This window comes from Topomyia yanbarensis, chromosome 1 (assembly GCF_030247195.1).
Source record: "Topomyia yanbarensis strain Yona2022 chromosome 1, ASM3024719v1, whole genome shotgun sequence".
In the NCBI taxonomy this organism is placed as follows: Eukaryota; Metazoa; Arthropoda; class Insecta; order Diptera; family Culicidae; genus Topomyia; species Topomyia yanbarensis.
The window spans coordinates 130,499,250-130,512,635 of NC_080670.1; the positions used below are offsets into that span (position 1 = coordinate 130,499,250).

General features: G+C 38.5%; 1 protein-coding gene across 1 annotated transcript in view; it reads left to right on the forward strand.

The window, feature by feature from the left end:
• LOC131694307 (teneurin-a) overlaps positions 1–13,386 on the forward strand; it is a 1,511,233-nt gene that overhangs the window by 5,074 nt on the left and 1,492,773 nt on the right. The gene's annotated exons all lie outside the window — the stretch shown is intronic.

Here is a 13,386-nt window from a genome sequence, read left to right on the forward strand (position 1 = left end):
TTACAAATCGTGAACAAGCTGTTAGATTTAAAGGGATAAAATCAATCCCAATTCAAGTTACATCAGGAGTCCCTCAAGGGTCTCATTTGGGCCCGCTATTCTTTATTTTATTTGTTAACGACATTTCCTTCATTCTAAAAAATGTAAAAGTTCTTATATATGCTGATGATATGAAACTATTTCTAGAAATAAGAAATGGTGAAGACTTTCAGACATTTCAAAACGCAGTAAATATATTTTATACATGGTGTAATAAAAGCCTGCTGAAACTGAATGTAAAAAAATGTAATTCCATAACATTGAGTAGAAAGAATAATATACAGAACAATAGAATCTTATTGGGAAATCAACAAGTAGAAAAGTGTGACAGAATAAGAGACCTAGGAGTTATTATAGATTCCAAAATAACATTCATAGATCATTATAACACAATAATTAACAAAGCAAACAGCACACTAGGTTTTATTAAACGCTTCAGCTATAATTTCCAAGATCCCTACACAATAAAAACATTATATGTAGCCTATGTGCGTTCAACACTAGAATATTGTAGTATAGTTTGGTCGCCTTTTTCAGCAACGCATGCAAACCGGATAGAATCAGTACAAAAGCAGTTTTTGATGTTCGCTCTTCGTAAACTAGGTTGGACTGGACTACATTTGCCATCTTATGAAGCACGGTGCATGCTAATTGACATTCAAACCTTGAAAGATCGTCGTGAATTTTCTATGGTATCATTTGTAAACGACATTGTATCACATCGTATTGATTCAATCGAACTTTTATCGAAACTAAATTTTTATGCTCCTTCTCGACAACTACGTAACCGCAGCATCTTTTGTACAATTCGCCATCGCACTAATTATGCCAAGTTTGGCCCTTTAAACCAAATGATGAATATTTACAACAAACATTGCGAAAGCATTGACTTCACTATGTCGAAAACAAAACTTAAGCAGCAGTTTAAAGTAAACCAAAATTTCAACTAGTGTTAAGTTAGTTTAATAATTATTGTAAGAAACCGGTCTACATCTGATTGACGACTTGAAATAAATAAATAAATAAATAAATCAACTGCAAAATCCTGAAGGAATGGTTAGTATCCGTATGTATCCAAGAATGTTATTGAAAAATGGAACTGCGAGCATTCGAATTTTTTCTGCGGCGCAATCTGGCTTGTCGCTTGTGTTAAGGGGGTCTTCTACTCTCACGGTTTGAAAAAATCGATTGTTTTTTCTTTGTTTAATTTCAATCTATATGTATCTGAGAATACGCCACAGAAAGGATTTGGTGAAAATCATATTCCTTGGAATTCTAGGAACCGAAAGGTACCCAGCTTCGGCCGTTTCTGAGATACTAAGCGCGGCGCACCACGATGGCGCTTGTCTATGGAAAAATCATTGCTTAAAGAATTCACGGATCCATTCTTGACGGTTTATGTATATGTGAGCGTCTGTGAATGGTTTCTTGTTTTTTGGGACGAGGAAAACGAACGGAAAAAAGAAGAAAGAAAACAAAGGTATCGGCGGGAAAGAAAAGGAAAGTTACCGGTCAATCGACGAGCTAACAAAATGTTATAGGCTGGCGATTCGAAGAAACTCAAATTCTGTACAACATACGCGAAATGCAATCTGGGCTTCCCTCCTCGAACACTACTCGTCATCGAACGAAAATCCCTAACACTCAAAGTGTTCACCCGGCGAGAAAATTTGGTGCAAGTGGCGTCAGGCCGAAGCAAAAGGAATTTTAGAAACATTTGAACATGTGAGAATCTACGAAAGTCTATCGTCTAATGATTTATTAGAAAGATGAATATTCCTCGGTTTTCTGCGGTTTCTAGGTAGTAATTCGGCATATATTTCATGGACATTCTTGTATTTCATGTCCAGTGATTCTACTGTGTCCTGAAATTTATCTATTGATTTCAGCCCGTTTATTATAATGCCAAGCCTCTAAAAATCGGTTCATACGTGTCAAGGTTGATGACATGAAAGATTTTGTGCTCGCTGATTTGTAAAAAGCCATATCCTATATTCAATGCCAACAAACCTGGGTTGTTGTTTAAATCATGAATTTGCATAAAATTTTGGTTTCCTGAAATTATAAGAAGTTTTGTTAGAATGATTGAGAGTATCAAGGTGTCCATCATGGTGAAATCCTTTAAAGAAATAGAGATGTATTAGTTCAGAATTCTACGCATCTTAGTCTTATGAAGTTTTCTTTCGTCGTCGTCGCGGTAACTCTCTATTTGGTCTTCAGTTACAGTGACTTTTTAAAATTGGGGTTGTTTTTTGCTTTTAATGTAGAATACATTTAAGCTTTCAATATAGGGGTCCCGTTTCAAAATATCGGCTGCGGCGCCGCGTCAGATTTTGAACGTTAATAACTTTTATCATACTTAACAGAATGATTTGATTTTTAAGCCAATTTGTTGAAAATATGTTCCTCTATGCTGTATTAAAATTTGAAGTATGTATAACATGCACTAATAACAAAAAATTGTGTTTTGACAAATCTTTCGAAAACGACTCGGAAAAGTGAAAATTTTCAGCCCATCCCGCACAGAGCCGTCACTATGGTAGACTAACCGAACAATAAAATAATGAAAAGTTTATATATAGGTCCACTACATGTTTGTTCCTATGATTTTTCGCATTGGGTTGCTTGACGAGAGCAGTTGGTGGGGGAAAGACGGCATATTCCTTTGGTTAGGCCATTAGAAGCCGGACGGAAAGGAAAAGCTCATGCACGGCACGAGAACGAGCGAGAAAGCGATAGTAGTGCATATTAGCGCGATTATATAAATATCTGTCGGTCGGTTTTTCTCATCATTCGTATTCTTTCAAGCACTAGCAAGCAGCCCGTCTACCGAAAGACAGCAGTTGGCGATGACGACGGTCGGAAAAAGTGCCCCAGCTACTGGTGACTCATCGCAACCCAATCAGGAACTGTCGCCCTGCAAGAATTTCGCCCCAACTAAAGGGCAACAGAGCAACTAATCTGTAGGCTATCGTTCCAGCGTCTGGTTCGTGAGATTATACAGGACTGGAAAGTCGAGCTACGCTTACAAAGCTCAGTCGTAATGATGCCCCGAGAAGCCAACGATGCCTACTTGGTCGGTTTGTTCGAGGATGCAAAATAGTGCGCCAAGCGCATAACTTTCAGGCCAAATACATTAAACTGGTTCACCGTGTCCGCGGGGAGTGCGTCTGAATTATACTCCCGCAATAAAACAATAAACGGTTCTTTACAGGACCAATTAATTGTGTTCTAATAAGAGTTAAACTGAAATTTACATTTTATGGTGTATAACAAATAATTTTCAAAAAAGAGAATTTAAATTATCCTCTCTCGCTCGTTTTCGTGCACTGCTTTTCCATTCCTTTCTGCTGCTAATACCATCATAACCAAAACGAATGTGCGTATTCTCCCACCATCCCATGGCCAGTGTTGCCACAATTGCAAGTCGCTATTACAATTTAAATTATTTTATTGATCCTCTCTAGTATTGATAAAATATAGAACGTGCAAAGTACACTAGTCGCATGCTTTTATTCGAACTATTTGGCAGCCTCCGTTGATTAACTGCATAAATAGATTTGTTTGTGCAGCTCCTTGCTAGTAGCAAACTAAATAGCCTATATCAGCGCTAACAAATAACACAAAAGAATTTAAATTTGTGAAAATCTTTTACTTCCTTCTTTTCAAATCTGCAACATTCTTTGAAAATATTGTTGGAATGTTGTTATTGAAAAACTGAACATGCAAGTTTGCTAGCACTGGCCACTAGATTGAAGGCGATGGAAAGACAGAATATTCGTTTTGGTTATGCTAGTATTGGTAGCCGAACGGAAAGGAAAGGCACAGGAATGGCACGAAAACGAGCGAGAGAGCGATAGTAGTGCTTTCTCGTGTGTTCATATATGAATATTGGTGGGTCGGTTTTTCTCATCATTCGTATTCTTTCAAGCACCAGCAAGCAGCCAGTCCACCGAAGGAAAGCAGTTGGCGATGACGACGGTCGGAAAAAGTGCCCCAGCTACTGGTGACTCATCGCAACCCAATCAGGAACTGTCGCCCTGCAAGAATTTCGCCCCAACTAAAGGGCAACAGAGCAACTAATCTGTAGGCTATCGTTCCAGCGTCTGGTTCGTGAGATTGTACAGGACTGGAAAGTCGAGCTACGCTTACAAAGCTCAGTCGTAATGATGCCCCGAGAAGCCAACGATGCCTACTTGGTCGGTTTGTTCGAGGATGCAAAATAGTGCGCCAAGCGCATAACTTTCAGGCCGAAAAAATTAAACTGGCTCACCGTGTCCGCGGGGTGTGCGTCTGAATTATGCTCCCGCAATAAAACAATAAACGGTTCTTTACAGGACCAATTAATTGTGTTCTAATAAGAGTTAAACTGAAATTTACATTTTATGGTGTATAACAAATAATTTTCAGAAAGCTATATAAGAAATACGATGTGTGGAAAGAAAGAAAGGAAATTTAAATTATCCTCTCTCGCTCGTTTTCGTGCACTGCTTTTCCATTCCTTTCTGCTGCTAATACCATCATAACTAAAACGAATGTGGGTGTTCCCCCACCATCCCATGGCCAGTATTGGCGCTAACAAATAAGACAAAAGAATTTAAATTTGTGAAAATCTTTTCCTTCCTTCTTTTCAAATCTGCAACATTCTTTGAAAATCTTGTTGGAATGTTGCTATTGAAAAACTGAACATGCAAGTTTGCTAGCACTGGCCACTAGATTGAAGGCGATGGAAAGACAGAATATTCGTTTTGGTTATGCTAGTATTGGTAGTCGAACGGAAAGAAAAGGCACAGGAATGGTACGAAAACGAGCGAGAGAGCGATAGTAGAGCTTTCTCGTGTTTTCATATATGAATATCGGTCAGTCGGTTTTTCTCATCATTCGTATTCGTTCAAGCACTAGCAAGCAGCCAGTCCACCGGAGGAAAGCAGTTGGCAATGATGACGGTCCGCAAAAGTGCCTCAGCTACTGGTAGCCCATCGTCACCAACTACCGATCAGGAACTGTCGCCATGCCAGTATTTCGCCCCAACTAAAGGGCAACGGAGCAACTAATCCGCTGGCTAACATTCCATCGTCTGGTTCGTAAGGTTGTGTATTACTTCAAAGTCGAGCTACGCTTACAAAACTCAGCCGTAATGAAGCCAGTGATGCCTACTTGGTCGGTTTGTTCGAGGATACAAAATAGTGCGCCAAGTACGTAACTTTCTCGCAAAAGAAATCAAACTGGCTCACAGTGTCCGCTGGGAGTGGGCGTAAATTACAATAAAAGCAACGGTTCTTTTCAGGACCAATCAATTGTGTTCTAGTGAGAGTTAAACTAAAACTTTCATCTTAAGATGTGCAATTTCCAACAAGCAACATAATACGTTGTGTGGAAAGAAGTAGCTTGCACACGGAACAAAAATTTAAATTATCCTCTTGCTCGTTTCGTGCACTGCTTTTCCATTCCTTTCTACTGCTATTATCAGTATTACCAAAACGAATGTGCGTGTTCCCTCACCATCCCTCTAGTGATCAGTGTTGCTTCAATTGCATGTGTTTAAGAGAAATGTTGAAGTCGCATGCTTCTATTCGAGCTTTTTGGCAGCCTCTGTGAACTAACTGCATTAAATGATTTTGTGCAGCTCCGTGCTAGTAGCAAACAAAATGGCCCTACCAGTGTCTGATTCGTGAGATTGTGCAGGATTTCAAAGTCGAGCTAAGCTTATAAAGCTCAGCCGTAATGGTACTCGAAGAAGCCAGTCTTGTCGTTTTGTTCGAGGCTACAAAACAGTTCGCCAGGCACGTAACTATCATGCCAAATATATCCAACGATCCAGCGCATCACCATCAACACCAACGCCGATACCAAAGGTTCTTTTCAGAACCACTATTATTACCATAGAGAATTATTTGAAAATTTCCCATTCAAACGTGATTGATTCTGTTGAATATTATTAGATTTAAATTAACGTCTCGAATTGAAATCACGACGCTCCGGTTATGTCACAGACATTACCCACCCATCTTTTTTTATTGTGACCACGACTAACGGTTTAATATAGACACCCCATTTCAATATTTCGGAAGGAACAGAAGGTCGAGTTTGGAAAGTTTGTAACTTTCATTGTACTTAACCAAATTACACAATGTTCGCACTAATGATTCAGAAATATGACCAGGAATCTTCTATTAGATTTGTAAGTATTTATAATTTACATGAATAAAGAAAAATTGATTTTCAGGAATCAATTATTATCTGTTCTGCCATTTGCCAGTACTATGCGACTTCCTCATGATAACAATTCATTTCATCGTTAGCCATCTCCCTCACCAAGGCCAACAACGCCAACAAAAACGGTCCTTTTCAGGACCACCATCATTTTTGTAAAGAATAATTTGAAATATTCCTCGCCCAAATCACCTTTTGTCCGAAAATTCCAATGAGTATCAACATATTTGAAGAACATGTTCCCTATGTATTCTACATCTCTCCGGTTATGTCGCAGACATTACCCACCCATCTTTTTACCCCTTGACAACGATTGTAAACTTCCTGTCCCGGTTCTAGGAAAGGTGGTACCTCACGTTGACGATTACGTTGTTCATTTTGCTGCTTCTGTGTGGCAGTTATTTAGACAACGGTCTCGTCGTACAGTTTGTTCTTAGCCTCCAGCATTTGTTGCATGTCGAGAGGTCTCTCTTCGCCGTCTCGTACAGCATAGAACAGTTCCCTCGGTTTCAATTTTGTGGCTGTATGAACAGTGTTGTTATAGAGGGTGCATGCGATGAGGTACATTTCTTTATTAGTGAGATTTGGAAATTTGTGATTGTTGCATCTGAAAATTTCACTAATGGTGGAGTGAAAGCGTTCCACAATACCATTAGTTTCACTGCGATTAGTGGGTACAAAACACTGTTGAATGTTCAGGTCTGCTAGCATTCCTCTAACCTCTATAGATTTGATTGCAGGTTCATTGTCCGATACAATCAGCTTCGGTGAACCGTAGAGGGAAAAGTATTTTATAAGAGCTTTCCTGACATCGGGAATCGATCTTGACTTAATTGAAATGAGTGTTCCAAACCTTGTCAGTTTGTCGACGGTTGAGAGAAATATGTACGGTTGGGAGATGAAGATATCCACGTGAATTATGTCTAATGGTGTTTTGGGTATGGGAGTTTCGCCATGAATTATCTTATAAGGTTTCCGTTCGTACTTCATTTTGTTACAAATATCGCAAAGTAAGAAGTATTTCCTGACTTTTCGTTTAACGTTCGGAAAATAATACCGTCTAAGAATCTCCTCTTTATTTTCTTTTATACCTCTGTAGGCGATTTCATGGGTTTATTCTATGAGAAGGTCTTGTTCGGGTTCCTCTGTAATGTCGATCAACAGTTTCTGTGAAATTTTAATCCTGAAAGTTTTGCAACGGCTAAAGTAGTTCTTGTATACTACTTGTACGGTCGGTATTAGGCTCTCTGGACACATCAAACCATTATTCCTTCTCACTTCCATACATTCTCGAAATATTCTTATTAATACGGGGATGCCAAAAGCTACTTTGGTGATTGTTCGGCGAAAGGTTCCTCATAGGCTTCCGAATCACTATCTCCGTATTTTAGAATGATTTGATTAGAGAACATGTTAATTGGAAGTTCAGTACATGCAATGAATTCGGATTGATCAGTATCCGCTGAATGGACTGAACTAGCGTCTGAGTCAGTTTCGTTTATGTTAATCTCAGAGCTTTGGATTCTAGATAAACCATCGGCCACAACATTTTGTCTTCCAAATCGGTGTTTTATTTCGAAGTCGAATTCCGCTAGCTGGAGTCTCCATTTAACTAGTTTAGAATCGGGGGTTTTCAAGTTAAGGGCGTACGTTAGGGGTTGGTGATCGGTATAGAGCGTAAATTTTCTTCCAAATAGATAGGGTCGGAAGTATTTAGTTGCCCATGCAATTGCCAGCAACGCTTTTCCGATAGCCGAGTAGTTTTCCTCGGACTTAGTTAATGTTCGTGACACGAACGCGACTGGTCGGTCCCTGCCAAAGGATCCTTGAGAGAGAACCGCACCTAATGCAAAGTTGCTTGCGCCGGTAGTTAAAATAAATGGACGTTCAAAGTCGGGATATTGCAGTATGTCGCTGCTCGTTAGAAGTGTCTTACACAAGTGGTATGTTTTTAGAAACTGCCGAGTGTACTCAACGTGTTCTCCTTTTCACAGTTGCGCAGTAAGGGGTTTTGTTATTTTTACAAAGTCTCGGATGAAGCGTCTATAATAGCCCAAAATTCCAAGAAAACCTTTTAGTTCTTTTTCGTTCTTCGGTATCGGCCAGTTTTGTATTGCTGTTAATTTGTTCGGATTGGGTTTGACTCCTTGGTCTGTAACAACGTGACCTAAGAACTCAACCTCTTTTTTCAAGAATTCGCTCTTATCGAGCTGAATTTTCAATTTTACTTTCTCCAATGCTTTAAATATCTTTTCAAGATTTTCGATGTGTTCTTGTAAAGAAGTCGAAATAACGATAATGTCGTCCATGTAGACCAGACAACATTTACCTATAAGGTCTCTTAAGACGTGATCCATCACGCGCTGAAAGGTAGCAGGCGCGTTTTTAAGCCCGAAGGGCATTCGTAAATATTCATACAATCCTCCTTCTACTGCGAAAACTGTTTTTTCGACGTCTTTGGGATGAACTTCGATCTGGTGAAAACCAGATGCTAAGTCCAGTGTAGTGAAGTATTGGCACCTACCGAGCTTGTCCAAATCTTCTGTAATGTTGGGCAAGGGGTATTTATCGTCTACAGTTTTTTCGTTTACTTTCCTGTAGTCGACTACAAGGCGCTATTTTTGCTGTCCTAAGGCATCAGCCTTTTTCGGAACAATCCATATTGGAGAAACCCAGGGGGAGGTACTAGACCTTATAATCCCTTGGGTGAGCATGTCGTTAATTTGTCTTTGTACTTCCTGCTTATGGCAGTAGGGGTACCTGTAACTTTTACTGTACGTAGGAAGCTCATCGGTCGTTCTTATTTCCTGTTTTATTGTGTCAGAGAATGAAAGGTCTGTACCCTCAATGTAGAAAACGTCCGGGTGTCTAGCAATTAAATGTTTAACTTTTGATTTTTCTTCACTATTTAGGTGATCTAAACGAAAAGTATTAATTAACGAATCCACTCTTTGCGTTCCCCCACGGGGAGGTTTATTTTAATTAAAATTATTCATCTGTACCATGATCTGTTCGGTGTCCACATCCACACAGACCGAGCTTTCGTCGACATTAACAAAAGGAAAAACAGTTTTATTTTCCTCCACTCGGAATATACCGGATGGGATAAAAACGTTGGGTGCAATTTGGAGGTCTTGGTCTAAGTAAAAGTCACCCGCCTCTGCAGTAGTCGGAAAAGTTTTGGTTATCCATTCATTCTCTAGAAAATTCAATTGCCACGTTGTAGGGTATTTACGTTTCATTGGAATAATTTGATTGTTCACTAATAATTGGTTTGTTGTGGTGTTAATTATGGCTCCTATTGATCGTAATGACTCATAGCCAATGAGTCCGTCAAAGAACTCGTGAAATTTAAAGACAAACAATTTTTGTTTTGGAATACCTTTCTGGTAATTGTAGAAGGGGTTCAGAAAGGTGTATGCATTAACGATGTGCGTGCCATTAATATTTTTTATCTGGCTGGGAGGGCCATTCCTACAAAAATGTTTCGGTGCGAGATGCAAACGAATTGTTCCTAGTCGAGTTTGTATCTCGACGTAAGGAAGAAAGTTATTACTCGTTATTCCTCCGGTGGTTGCTCTGCTGCTAATCGAAAATTTAGTTCGTCAATATGATTACTGTCGGGACCGTCTTGTTGCTCATCGATATGGGGGTTATTTTCCATTTCGGGTTGATCGAATATTTCTTCTTCAATTTCTTGGTTGTGAATGGGTGGTGTATTATTTTTGAAATTTTGCTGGGATCTTGGATCAGCTTGACATTTTGTTGAGGAAAACGAGCATGATGGTACTGTGGTGGCCTTGAATTATTTGGATAATTTTGGTATAGGGGTCTAGGGTTGTTGTCAGAGTGGGTCGTAGGTCTAGCAGAATTATATTGATTTTGTGTGGATCCGGTACTATTATTGTGGTACAGTAGGATTCCGTTTTTATCAACAATTTTATTTTTTTCAGTTGCCAAAACCGGAAGCGTGCCAAAAATGGAACCTTTTTTTAAATTTTAGATTTTCAATTTACGATTTCAAAAATGTTTCAAAGATTTTTAATCATATGTTAAATGGAATGAGTTGAAAGAAAAAATAAACAAATTCAATTTAATTCGTGTTTTTATCAAATTCAGACGTCGTACGGTGGGGTAGAATGCTACTTTCGACGCTCAAAACCTCTAGCACCTTGGGTATATATCAAGGAGGATTAGTGTCTTTATAAAAGTATCTTAAATGGAAATGATAATTATTTTGACAACTTTGGTTTTGATCTAGATAAGTAGAAACTGATCTAGATCAGTTCTATCTTTTGACAGAGGTGTTCTATCAAAAAACTTCCTTCGGCAAACTTTTTTGTTTGATATTTTTAACACATGTACTGAAGACATTTATACTTTATAACTTATGTAGATGGCGCTACATGACATTTAAAAAAATACTTGAGAAAATGAATTTTAACATTTTTTTATGAAAAATATATCTAGAAATAAATGTTTTATTCCTAAATCTTCGCAAAAATGTAATAATAAAAAAAAGCTTCAGTGATAAATGTTATCATGACATACGCTCCTGGGATTGTTATCTTTTCTTTCGTGAATATTAATGAACAATTTTGTTAAAAAACATAGCTTTTTTAAAAAATACATAAATTTTGTTCTCTATAACTAACCAATCGTCGATCTTCCAATTGGAGTTGATAGATTGAAAATCAAATTGCAATGTTTGAAGATAGTTAGGTTTAAAGAAAATCTGTATAAATCATTTGCAACTATCCAAACAAAAGGGATTGAAACATCAGTGCTACTGTGAAAATGCGCTCGAAAAAAAATTTCCAAAAATCTCTAGAACAATGCATTTGCGAGAAATTAACACATCAAAAGATAATATAAGCAACCCTATTTTTCAAGAGCCACCCTACCTTAAATCTTTAAAAAAAATCTTAGCAGATTAACCATTATAGATAGCCTTGTTTATTTAGCAAACTTGCTTCAATTCATTTGTGTTATTATATTGTAGGGCATTTCGCAGGAAAAATTCACACATCTAAACAGTCGATACTTTGAACACCTCAAGCACAAGGACCACCCTAATTCCATTCATTTGAAAAAAATTGCAAAAAAAAACTAACAAATGTTCCAAAGCTAAACCAAACTATTTGGGGGCCATCAGTTTTGTACTCCCAAATACGTCTTTGGGACGCACCATGGTCAGCTTTCGATATGTACTGAAAATTTAGTGCCAAGTTTTGTATTGACGTCGTAATAATCCAAAGAGAAAGAGGCTCGCAATGTTACTAAGGTTCTATTGAAAATTTTCTCCAGAACTAGTCTTATTATGCAGTGTAGCGCATTCCTCTTTACTTGACTCTTAAAGTGCTCTGGGTCTTACTATAAAAATTGATTCCGTCAGACACTAGTTACACCAGTTATATTATACATAAATAATACATTTCTATACTTATTGTGATCATTAAACACAACACGCATAGTGCACAATATAGTTAACCCTTAAATGCATAACACTGTTTCAAAACAACATTGCGAAAAACATCTCAAAATTATCACAGTAATGAATTGAAACTATGAGACAATTTTAACAAAATTAAACAAAAATGATCTGCCCCTTTGAGGGTTAATATGACTTCCATGTTTGGAAATAAAGTCAAATGTGATGTCAATTGATATAAAAAAAATATTTATTGCACAGTTTTAAAAGACTTATTATGTACAACAAGAATGTTGCCAAAAACGGAACCCATTTGTTGCCAAAATCGGAGTGTGCCAAAATGGGAACATGCCAAAAACGAAACGTGCCAAAAACGGAATCTTATTGTACTGAGGTTTTTGTGGATAAGCCGGCCGGGTGTTGGAATGATAATATTGGCTTCTTTGCATGGTGGAGGGATTAGTCATGAGAAATTTGGGTTTAGGAAATTTTTCTTTCCTTTGTTGCGCCGCATTGGATTGATCTAGTGCACTCTGATAGGCTGCCAGAAAATTTTATGGCCTACTGGTGCACACAAGGGACGAAATTGAGTCATTTAGGCCGTCTACGAATGAGGTGGTAACCATGGATTCATATGAATCCATCATTACCTTTGCGCAAGGTCGTAACGAATCATCGAGAGCAATTTTCGCGCTTATGTCTGACAGTAACGTCCGACATTCACGATAGTACTCTTCTAGCTCTAGTGACGATTGTTTTAAGTACGGTATTTTGGACAAAAGCGTGGATAAGTCACGCTTATCCCCGAAAAATTCTTTTAAAGTAGTTTTTATTGCACCCCACTTGGTTGGTGCGTGGTTGGCTACTAGAGCCTCGTTTGCTTTCCCTAGAATTTTGTCACGAATGACACCAGTCCATAGTGGAATCACCTCGGAGAGGGTTTCCGCTGATGGCACTGCTCTTTGGGCAAATTGGAGTTTTTGGTCCACTGATTCTAGCCAAGTGGCCAATAGTGCCGGTTCCCCACTATAGGTAGGGATTAGTTTGACTATATCGGGAATCCAATATGGGTCGTACACCGGCGCTTGCGGTGGCAGCGTTAGCGCTAATGGATGTTGCCTTTCACTAGCCACTACTTGCGAAGATATTAGCTCGTTAATTTGGAGTCGCTGCTCCTCTAATTGTCGCGTCAATTCTGTTACGCGGTTGTTTAACTCTGCTTCCATTGCTCGTGTTAGCATGGGTTGTTTTTTTATTTGTTTAAAAAAAATTATGTTGATAACACACTTTTGTGATATTACAGGTTTTCGCTTACCAGTGGTCGGTGCTAGAACCTCTTAATTAGTAGTGATTATTTGTTTTAGAATCGATAGCACTTTGTTTTTTTTCTAGAAGTGACTACAGAGTTCTTTTAATTTGGGTTATTAAAAAGTTTAAAATTACTTACTTGACGTGACAGTGTTCCTCCGTCTGTGGAAGCTCCAGATCTTTGTCGCCGTAATAGCACGAGTCTTCGGTATCCCACCGAAGATGGAAATGTTCCGGAAATTACACTCGCGACACTAGATCTGCGCCGATTGCGCCAATTAAAAACTGTGGGTTAGGAAATTACTTTTTAAAAAAGATTGAAATGCGTGTTCACTGGTCGAGCGTACAAACTGAAGTGATTTTATTAAAATGTTCTATGATGTACAGAGGCCTCG